Genomic DNA, 12,217 nt, shown 5'->3' with positions numbered 1-12,217 from the left:
TGGAGTTGGGGGGGAGGGGGACCGAAGGGGAAGGGGCGGGACTTGCGGGGCGGAGCTTAGACGAGGCCAGCGCTCATTGGTTCGCGTTTCTCCCATTCACTCCACGGCGATTCACAGTCTCAGCTCGAGGAGTACAATGGGCTGCGGAGGAGGAGAAAGGTGGGGGCAGGAAAGCGCGTGAGCTGCGTTCTCGGGGTCCTGGGGGAGAGGAAAGAAAGGGAGCGCGTGCCAGGGAGCGCGCGCGGCCTCTGCGGGCCTCGGCTTGATGACTGCGGCGTGGGGGGGAGCCTAGCCCTTGCCCTTGACGATGCTGCGCCACGCAGCAGCCCAGGAGTGGGCCCGGCGGAGCCCCGCGCGCGCTGCGGGTGCCGTGCCCGCGGTGAGCTGGAGGGAAGGGGAGGATGCAATGGAGAGATACCCGCTGCGCTTCGAGCGCCCAAACCGGCCTGGCTGCAGCTAGAGCAGCTGTGGGGAGGGAGAGAGAGAGAACGCGATGAATGATTGAATTAATACAGCCACCCCCACGCTGCAGTTCCGGGGAAGTCCTGTGCAGATGAGAGTGGATGTGGATGTGATTCCCCCCCCCTTTTCCTCCTCCCCTTCCAGGCTGGCTCCCTCCGGGGTGTGCTCGGCTCCACAAATAGCACCTTCCGTTGGGGGACGTGGAAACAGACCGAGCTCCTCTGCAATCCTCCCCGCCTCCTCCTCCGGGCTCCCCCACGCCCCGCAGCCGGGATGGCACGGAAATAGCTCCACGGAGCTCCTGGAGTGCCTTCTTCACGGCGACTCTGGGAGCTTCCTGGAGGAGGGCGGCTTGGAAACAAAAGAAGCCCGAGCCCCAGCGAGCGGAAGAGCCCCACGTGGCTGCCACTTGGCTCATGTCTCTCCCCCCCCCCAGTCTTGCTCCCACACCCCTTCGCCCCAGGGTCCGCGGGCACCGGGCCAGTGAGTCTTTCCCTCCACCCATCTCCTTGCACAGTGACCAGAAGTGCGCCCACAGCGCTCTTTTCATGTTCTGCCTCTAGCCACCACGAGTGGGATCATAAGATTTTGAACTGTAAACCTTTGAGATGATCTGGTCCAGCCCGCCTTATTTTACAAATGAGGAAACAGCCCAGGAAAATGAACAGCTTGCACAAGCTAGTTGAACCTGGATTCCAAACCCAGGGCATGATAACAAATTACCTAACATTTTCCTTTTCCTTCTGTCCCTTCCGTACGAAACTGCCTTTAAACATACCCAGCAAAACTGCAATTTCCCTTTAGAAAACAGTCTTAGAGCATTATTGAGTCAGTTACCTTAGTTAAGTATAATAGTCATATTTTTCTTGCACTTGTCCCACCAAACCACCACCCCAACGACAAGGATAAAACAACTGTAGCATTAACATTCCTTCCCTGCCTTCAGATCTTGTTATCAAGGTCACCTTAGGTGACAAAGGACTAGCATGAGCTGTCAGTGAAGAGCAGGGGGACTTTCCACTTAAGGTATTACTCACCTTATATCACCCACCCTGCCCAAAGATAAGAGAGAGAAATCAATCGACAAGCATTTACTTATCGCCAACTGTGTACTAACCACTGGGCTAAATTTTAGGGATTCAAAGATAAAAGAAAAGATTCTGCCCCTCCACCAGCTTAAAATCTACTAAGGGAAGATAACAAGCTCACAAGAAAACATACTATTGGGGATGGGGTGAGTACTGATAAATAACCTGACGAGCCTCTAGAAGGCCTTTGAGCTGGGCTTTCCAAGAAGCTAGTGGTGAGGAGAGAAGGCATTCCAACTTGGGGGAGAGCCTGCTTAAAAGCAGTGAAGCAAGAGGTGGAATGTTGGCTTAAGAGAACAACAGGCAAGCCAGTGAAAGCCGAGATGCTGAAAAATGTCATTTGATTGCAGATTTTTTAAAAATTTCTGGCAAAGTCATGGTAAGCCTTCCTTGGTCAAATGAGCTATGGACTCAGCATTTTTAAACCATTTGGGAACAGAAGGTGAAGTCTAACCCTCCTCAAGTCACAGATTAGGTAACTGAGGACTAGAACACTGACTGAAGTGACTGCCTAAGGTAATTTGTTAGTGGACCTGGGACTAGAAACTAGATAGTACACGCAAGGACTTTGTAAAGTGTGAGGCAATATAGACATGCAAAGTATTATTATTACTATTTTAGCTATTAATTTAACTTCATTGAAATTAGTAGCAAAAGAAGGGTATGGACCTTGGACACATTACTTAGCCTCTCTAGGCCTCAGTTTCCTTATTTAGTCCTTATAGTCAATAAACATTAAGCACCTACTATGTGCCAGCCTCTGCTGAGTGCTGGGGATACAAAAGGAGACAAAAGACAGTCTCTACCCTTACAATTTAATGGAGAAGACTATACATATATACATATTCACATATATGCATGTATGTATACATATATACACATATATATGTGATATAAAGAAGTAAGAGATGGAAGGCATTAGAGTTTAGAAGGGTTGGGGAAGTTTTCCCATAGAAGGTGAGATTTTAGTTGGGACTTATTAGAAGCCAAGTTGGTCAGCAGTCAGAATGGTGGAAGGAGAATGTTCCAGGCATGGGGATAGCCAGAGAAAATACCCAAAGTTAAGAGATGGACTGTCTTGTCCATGGAATAGCCCGGAGGCCAGTGTCACTGGATCTAAGAGCATGTATTGAGGAGTAAGTTGTAAGAAGACTGGAAAGGTAGGAGGGGGCTAGGTTATGAAGGGCTTTGAATGCCAAACAGAGCATTTTGTATTTGCTCCTGGAGGAAATAGGAAGCCAATGGAGTTTACTGAGAAAGGGGGTGACATGGTTGAACCTGTGTTTTAGGAAAATCACTTCAGTGGCTGAATAGAGGTGTGAGACTCTCTTGGGTCAGACTCACCGAAAGGCTATTCCAGGAATTGAGGCATGAGGTAATAAGGGTCTGTACTAGAGTGGGGCATGTTGGAGGGATGTTGTAAAGGTCTTGGCAATTGCTTGGATATAGGGGGGAGGAAGGAGGAGAGAGAGATAATAAGAAGTCTAGGATGACTCCCCGGTGAGCCTGAGAAACTGGAAGGATGTTGTTACCCTCTACAGTAATTGGGAAAGTAGGAAGTTGAGGGAGAATTTAAAGGGAAAGATAATGAGATCAGTTTTAGACATGTTGAATTTAAGATGTCTACTGGATATGCAATTCAGGATTCTAAAGGGCGGTTAGGAATGCCAGCCTGGAGGTCTGCAAAGGTTGGGGGCTGGAAAGGTGAATTTGAGAGTCATCAGCATTGGGATGATTATTAAATCCATGGGAGCTAATGAGATAACCAAGGGAAGTAGCATAGACAGAGAAGAAAAAGAAAAGGGTTCAGGAGTGCTGTAGTCAGAGAGCATGATCTGGCTGGGGATCCAGAAATCAGGTAGGAGGAGAACCAGAAGAGAGTGGTACCCCAAAAAACCTAGAGACAAGTATCAAGGAAGAGATGGTGATCAACAATGTCAGAGGCTACCAAAAGGGCAAGGAGTATGAGGCTGGAGAAAAGGCCTTAATTGTATTTTACAACTAAGAGATCATTGATAACTTTGGAGAGAGCAGTTTCTATGGAATGATGAGGTCAGAAGCCAGATCATAAGGGGTTAAGAAGAGAGTGAGAGGAAAGAAAGTGGAGGCACCTATTGTAGATGGCCTTTTCTTGGAATTTAGCTACAAAGGGCAGCAGAGATAAAGGATGATATCTGAGATGGAAGGATTGAGTGAGGGTTTTTTAAAGATGGAAAGACATGGGCATGTATGTAGTCAGTAGAGAAGGAGCTGCTAGACTGAAAAAGTTGAAGAAAAAGGATAGAGTGGGAATGAGAGAGGGCAAACTTGGAGGAAATTTTGGATGGAATGGGATCATTTGAGTGGGGAGAAGGTATTCGTGAAGCACCCTGGCTGTTCACTTGCTATTTCTCAATCTTGCCACACGACATCTTTTCTCTTGGTTATACAATTCTTTCATGACCTCTTTGACTCCCACTCCTCTTGAGAGGATGCAGAATATTTTAAGGATGACGCAGCTAGGTCCTGCAGTGGCTGGAATTTGGGGGCTTAGAGCCAGAAAGGTGTGAGACGCTTACAAGCTGTGTGGCCCTGGGCAAGTCAGTTTTCTTATCTGTAAAATGGGGATAACAGTGCCTATTTCCAGGGTTATTGTCAGGATAAACTGAGATGTTTTGTAAAGTGTTTTGCAAACCTTAAAATACTATATAAATGTCATTATTACCGATTCTTTTATGCTGATGGATAATACACAAATTCCTATTCACTGAAATATTAGGACAGCAAGTCCTTCTTGTTCAGTATTCATTGCTCATCTTTTCTGTGGTTCATTCATTCAATAAGTATTTATTCTATAAATCTATTCTGTGAATTCTTCTGTAGTGAGGGAATTTGTGGTAGATCAGTTCTAATAGATCAGTTTACCCTCCCCAATCCCTTACCACTAAGCACCTGGACTTGAGACAAGAAGGAATGGAAGAAAGAAGACCAGGGCTGTCACTCTCACGGCCCAAGGATGGGGGATGGGGGATGGGAGGGTAGCGTAAAAGCTTGTAGCCAGAACCAGATTAAAATGTAACTGGGAAATGTTTAACTAAATAAATAAGAATTCAATACAACAAAGATAGTGTTAATTTGTGGTTTTCTAAGCCAATTTGCAGCCCAAAGACATCCGTTTCTAATTGAGTTTGATACCGCTGGAGAATACCAAGCCCTAGGGTTGGGAAGCACTCTGGACCAGAAGGTTGCATAAGAATCCCATTACCTCATTCAACAAGTCTTTGTAGAATGTTCAGTGTCCAGGAAAGTCTTGATTCCCCTGCCTTTACAACATCCCTAGCATGCATTCCCTTCTCTTCTCCACAGGGTCACTGGAGTAGTTCTGGTCTGGGGCCCTCATCACCTCATCTTCAAACAACTGTAACGGGCTCCAGTTTGGACTTCCAGCTCCTAGTCTTCCCCTCTTCAATCTCTCCTCCACACTGCTGCCAAAATAACCTTCCTAAGGAACATCTAACTTCTTGCCCTGCTATGAAAACCTCAACAGCTTCCAATTGCCACTAGGCTCAAATAGAAACTCCTGGCTTGGCATTTAAAGTCCTCCACCTCTGTAGGCTTATTTCACTTTCCTCACCTTCACATATTCTACCTTCTGGCCAAAACTGGCCTACTTGGTAATCTCTGGTCATGCCATTTCTTTTTCCTGTCACCTTGACTTGGCAATGGCTGTCTGCCATGCCTGGAATGCCTGCCCGTCTCACCTCAGCTCTTAGAACCTCGGGCTTCTTTCAAGACTCAGCTTGTGAATCATCTCGTACCCCAAGCCTTTGCTGATCCCCTTAATGCTCCTTTCCTCCTCAAATTATCTTCTATATACATATCTATTTGCATCTTGTTTCCCTCCCCCACAAAAGAAAAAACTCCTAGAAGGCAAGGACTGCAGGTCCAAGGACTGCAGGTCCAAGGTGAGTACCCTTCCCGAGATCTATGTAAGCCAACCACAGCCCCAGAGAACAGTAATAGTTCATCATATTCTATGAATACGAACCTTTCTAATTTTAACATTTATGAGAACCTCATAAGTTTAAATCTTATAGAATCTCAAAGTTTAGAAAGTGTTTTCTCCATTCCCAACCCCCAAGGTAAGTAGTGCTGATGATAACGTTGCCATTTTACAGATATGGAACTAGCTTCGGGAAGTAAAGTGAGTGACTTGTTCAGGGTTTCACACAGCTAGTAAGTGGACTGCTTTGCAGGAATTAGCTAAAGATTTGCCAAATGATTGTATTTTCTCCTCTCTCCCTTACTCCTTTCAATGTATTTTAAGAAGCTCATGAAATTCCTGTACTTGATGCTTTAATGGATCTGCTATGCCATGAGTCATCTGAACATATAAAGATTTTTTCTTTAAAAAAAAAGGATTTATCCTGGGGGCTGCATTTTCTCTTTTCATAAAACACACACACACACACACACACACACACACACACACACACACCCCAAGATTTATCCTGGGGGTTGCATTTTCTCTTTTCATAAAACACACACACACACAGACACACACCCATGATTTGATCAGAGGTCTGCAGACTCTTTTTAAGTAATTCATCTTGCCTCTCCAAACATACCATTTTCTCTCTCTCAGGTTGAAATATGCCTTGGTGGCAGCCAGCCAACCCCATCTTCCTTCATTTTCTAATCCAGGCCCCATGCACTAGACTGTTTGGTTGGAAGGGTTCTCATTAAATAAACTTGACTCCATCACTTTGCTGGCCTAAAGTATTTATGACTTTAGATGGTTGGGGAGCTTACACAAAAGGCCCCAAGGAGTCCTGGAGGACTGCTATTAATTTGGGGGCAGCTGCTGCCTTGGTTCAGGGTTGCAATGCTGTCACTTAAACTCTTCAGTAAAAAAACAGTAAGTTTTTCTGAAACCTCCAAGTAAGATCTCCATGTTCTTTCATCAAGCAACTCCCAAAAGCCACCCTAGCCTTAACAGTCCTTAGTGTAAATATAAAAGAGTTGGAGATCTTGTCCTACAAGAGTCAATTGAAGGACCTGGGGATGTTTAGCCTGGAAAATTAAATCCATTTCAACATACATTAAATTCTTCCTATGTTCCATGCATCATGCTAGGCCCTGGGGATAAAAAAGACAAAAATTAAACAGTCCCTGTCCTCAAGAAGCTTACATTCTATTGGGACAAACAATGTGTACAAAAATAGACTTTTCTATGCAAAATAAATACAAGTTAATTTTGGGAGGATGAAAGGAGGATGTAAGAAAAATCTTTCGGGCAGAATAATCTACACCTGAAATAGACTGCCTTGGGAAATGGTAATTGTAAGTTCCTCCTCACAGGAGGTCATCAAGCGAAATCTAAATAACAATTTGTCCAGAAAATGGGATTCTGTAGAGCAAAGTTCTAGCTGGCTTGCTGACCTTGAGGCAGAAGACAGGAATTTAAACCCAGCCTCAGACACTTACTAGCTATATGACCCTGGAAAAGTCACTTAGCCTTAATCTGCCTCAATTTTCTCATCTGTAAAATTTGGGTAATACGACACCTACCTCTCAGAGTTTTTGTGAGGATAAAATGAAATAATATTTGTCAAGTGTTCTGCGTACCTTAAAGCACTATATAAATGCCAGCTATTATTTTTAATTATTTATTTAGGATGTTATTTTTCCCCAATTATGTGTAAAAACAATCATTGTACATGGAAAAACATTCATTTTTAAAATTTTGAGTTCCAAATTCTCTCCCTTCTTGCCCCCCTCATTGATAAGGCAAGCAATTTGATATAGGTTATACTATTATTGTTGTTATTATTATTTCTATATTACAGAGGTCATGTGTCTTGTCCAAGATGCCATAGGTCACAAGAAGCAGTGAAGACTCTCTTGTTGCATAGCCTCAGGAGTCTAAGTAGAGTACATGTCAAGGTCAATACAATGACTAGTTGTTCCTGGAAACAGCTAGGCATCCTGGGAATTTTCCGTTTGTTCTACAGCTCTCCCCACACCCCAATGTTTGCTTGTAGTCCTAGAATGCTGAACATAGAATGTCTAGGAGTGGGCTTCATAGCCAAAGAAGTTCAGGTTAGGCATTGGAGGATTTCCAAGGGCAGGGAGCATTTGGACACCTTTAATGTGCCAGTGTGAGTGCACCAGACCTTAAAGGCGCTCTCTCTCTCTCTCTCTCTCTCTCTCTCTCTCTCTCTCTCACACACACACACACACACACACACACACACAACACACACACACACACACACACTCTTCCCAGAGCTTGAGGGGAGGAGAGAAAAGAGCTGGTTCCCCTTCACTGACCTCAACTGGTCCTGCTGTTCAGGTGAGGGGAGGAGGACAGAAATGGGAGAAGGGGTGGGGATGTCGGGGGAGAGTAGAGCTGAAGTTGAAGGAGAGGAAAGAGCAGAGAAAAAAATAAAAGAGGGAACAGGGAGAGTGTAGGACAGGAGGAATGAACCAGAAGTTTTCATCTACTGAAAAGGGTAGGAGCCAAAGAAAAAGAGTGTCCTAACCTTCTTGGATCCCAGAAAAAAGTTGCACAGATCCAGAACAGAGAAGGCCATTTTTCCTATGAAAATGGCCAGAAGATTTTAGGGGACTGCATGATCAATATGAGGCAACAAAAGCTAATGCAATTTAATGGAAATCTTCTATCTAAAGTGAAGGAGAATTCTGCTTTGCTCTGCTCAGAACCCATGCGGAGCACCACCTTCAGCATGCTGTACCACATTTTACAAAAGGCGCTGGGAAAGTGAAGCCGTAACAGAAGAGAATGGTCAGGATAGTGAGGGGACTGGAAAAGACAACATAGTGGGCTAGATTGGGGTAACCAGGACTGCTTAACCTGGAGAAGAGGCAATTTAGGGAAGGGTGGCTAAGGCAAGAAAGCTGGCTTTAATTATTTGAAGGACTGTCATATGAAAGAGGGATTAGATTTGTTTTTCTTGGCCCCAGAATATGGAAGTTGTACAGATTTCATCTTCATAAAAGGAAACAATTACTAATCATTAGAGCTGTCCAAAATAATGGCCTTGTAAGTGAGTGGGTGCCCCATCTCTGGAGGTGTTCAAGCAAAGCTGAATTGGGGAACGTTCTGAAGGCAGCAGAGGTCCTCTGAAGTCCCTTTTACCTCTGAGTCTAAGATTCTTCTTCCCAACCCCATGCATTGTCTAGGGCCCATGTTGTCAAATTAGGGTAGAGTGCTGAGCCTGGAGTCAGTAAGATGTGAATTCAAATCTAGCCTCAGATACTTCCTAGCTGTGTGACCCTGGACAAGTCACTTAACCACCATTTACCTCAGTTTCCTCATCTGTAAAATGAGAAGCCCAACTTTTACATTTTATGATACTAAGATAAGGTTAGAGAGTAGAACTTTGGTTTTACTAGAGAAACACTCTCTACCAATGCAGGTAAACTCTCTTAGCTTCTTAGAGTATTGCTTAAAACAGGGTAAGTGAGAAGGTGTGTGACTTGATCTCTAAGGTCATATAGCCAATCTGTGTCAGAGAGAGGATTTGAACTCAGGTCTTTATGACTGAACAGATTCTTTCTATTCCAGCTGTCTCTCTATGACATTAAATACTATAATACAAATGAGAATGCAATTGAGGAAATAAGAGTCAGTTATATCAAGAATCATGTAAGATTCTGGGATAAAAGAATCACTTTTGGTTTGGGGTGAATGGCGGGTTAATGGGGAAATGTATAATGGGGAATTAGGAAAGTATCATGGTGGCCTCTGATCTGAACATTAAAGGAAGAGAAACATGAATGTCAACAGGAGAAGATGTGGCACCTCTTTCAAATGCATGGAGGCTGGTTAGGGCTTAATGAGAGGGGAATATCAAACAATAACTAGGAATACTTTCATTTGGAACAAAAACAGTTGGGGAATGGGAAAAGAGAGTAGTGACATCGAGGCAGCCTCAGGGGAAAGAGTTATGTCAGTAAAGGAGCAGTTCCAACCCTCAACCCTGGAGAGGAAAGTCTACTACATGAGAGGATCACCATAGCAATAGTCCTGTGTAGACAACCAACAGGCTCTGGGGAAGGGAGGAAGCATGTCCCACATTGTCCCCCCACCCCCTTCCTTTACCCCACCAATGTTAGCACCCTGGGGCAAAGTCCCATTCTCCCCACACTAATTACAGCTGGGAGGGGGCCAGTGGGATTCTAGAGGTGATTATTGTTAGTGAATCTATATAAAGTGAATATAAAGAGTACACAAAAAGTGTATATTAAGGGAGGGAGAGTGTAAAATATGCCTGGAAAGAAGAGATCCCTGCTTGTGGGGAGCCTGCAATACCTGATGTAATCAAATACCTTCGGAGACAAAAGAAAAAATTGAGCGGTAATAGCTACCTAGCATATTTAGTGGAATTCCATTGCTGGTGCACCTCACTTCTTACCACTTAAGTGGCAGCTCTTACCCTGGAGGAGTTTATATTTTATTATCTAATCACTAGTAAGCTACCAAAATTTTTTGAGCAGAGCAGGAGCGTGGTCAGACTTGGGCTGCAAGGATATCAGTTTGGATAAATAGTAGCCATCTTGGAGGGAGGAAGAAAAAAAAAGAAATTTACATGATAACTTTAGTATATATTTAAAAGGAATAGCAAGTTGCATATAATAGATTTACAGTTTCATGTGCGATCATCTTTATTATACTGTGTTATGGAAATGCTTATTTTATTTCATAAATTAAAAATTAAATAATTAAAAAAAGAATAACAATTTGCCAGTTGTGTGAAAGATGGCTAAATGGTACAGTGGATAGAGCAATGGGCTTGGAATCTGGACAGACCCAAGTTCAAATCTGACCTCAGACACCTGTTAACCAGCATGACCCTTGACAAGTAATTTAACCTGCCTCAGTTTTCTCAGTTGTAAAATGGGGATAATAATAGTACCTACCTTCCAAGAAATGAGATAATAGTGCTTGGCAGAAGGACAAGGAAATTTCCTTCTTATATTTTTTTTAATATTTTTATTTAAAGTTTAGAGTTCCAAATTCTATCCCTCTCTCCATTTCTTCCACCAATCCTACCTCCCCAAGAGAGTAAACAATCAGATATAGGTTATACATGTGCAATTATGTAAAACCTTTCCATATTAGTCATATTGTACAAGAAAACTAGAATAAAAGGGAAAAAAAGAAAGAAAGTGAAAAATAGCATGCTTCAGTCTGTATTCAATCAATATCAATTCTTTCTTTGGAGGCAGATAGTATGCTTCATCACTAGTCCTATGGGATTGTCTTGGATCATTCTATTGCTGAGAATAGCTAAGTCATTCACGGTTCTTCATTGAACAATATTGCTATAACTGTGTACAGTGTTCTCCTGTTCTGTTCACTTCACTGTGCATCAGTTCATGTAAATCTTTCCAGGTTTTTCTGAAATCATCCTGCTTGTCATTTCTTGTAGCACAATAATATTCCATTATGATCCTATACCACAGCTTGTTTAGCCATTCCCCAATTGATGAGCATCCCTTTGCTTTCCAATTCTTAGAGACCACAAGAAAAAACTGCTATAAATATTTTTGTACAAATAGGTCCTTTTCTCTTTTTTTGGATGTCTTTGGGAAATAGTACTAGCAGGATATTGCTAGATCAAAGGGTATGCACAGTTATATAACCCTTTGGACAGAGTTCCAAATTGCTCTCCAAAATGGATCAATTCACAATGCCACCAACAGTGCATTAGTGTCCCATTTTTCCCATATCCCTTTCAATGCACAACATTTTTCTTTTTTATCATATTAGCCACTCTGACAGCTGTGAGGTGGTACCTTAGAGTTGTTTTAATTTGCCTTTGTCTGATCAATAGTGCTTAAGAGCATTTTTTTAACATGACTATAGATAGCTTTGATTTCTTTGTCTGAAAACTGCCTATTCATAGCTTTTGACCATTTATCAATTAGGGAATGACTTGATTTTTATAAATTTGACTCAGTTCTCTATATAGCTGAGAAATGAGGCCTTTATCAGAGGTACTTGTGGCAAAAAATTTTCCCAGTTTTGTTTTCCTTATAATTTTGGATGCATTGGATTTGTTTGTGCAAAAATTTTTTAATTTTATGTAATCAAAATCATCTATTTTACATTTTGTAATGTTCTCTATATTTTCTTTGGTCCTAAATTCCTCCCTTATCCATAAATTTGACAAATAAATTATTCCATGCTCTCTTTAATTTGCTTATGGTATCACCCTTTATATTTAAATCATGTACCCATTTTGACCTTATCTTGGTATATGATGTGAGATGTTGGTCTTTACCTAGTTTCTGCCATACTGTTTTCCAGGTTTCCCAGCAGTTCTTGTCAAATACTGAGTTTTTGTTCCAAAAGCTTGGATCTTTGGGTTTATCATATACTAGATTACTATGATCACTTATTGTAATGTAATTTGTACCTAATCTATTCCACTGATCCATCACTCTGTTTCTTAGCCAGTACCAGATTGTTTTGATGATTACCATGTTATAACATAGTTTGAGATCTGGTATGGCTAAACCACCATCTTTCCCATTTTTTTTCCTTTGATTCCCTTGATATTATTGAGCTTTTGTTCTTCCAAATGAATTTTGTTATTATTTTTCTAGCTCTAGAAAATAATTTTTTGATAGTTTGATTGGTATGGCACTGAATAAAT

The sequence above is a fragment of the Vombatus ursinus genome, unplaced genomic scaffold, assembly GCF_900497805.2.
Source record: "Vombatus ursinus unplaced genomic scaffold, bare-nosed wombat genome assembly UNPS02014973.1, whole genome shotgun sequence".
Classification (NCBI taxonomy): domain Eukaryota; kingdom Metazoa; phylum Chordata; class Mammalia; order Diprotodontia; family Vombatidae; genus Vombatus; species Vombatus ursinus.
The sequence above is the reverse complement of the archived record's forward strand: the minus strand, read 5'-3'. Positions refer to the sequence as shown.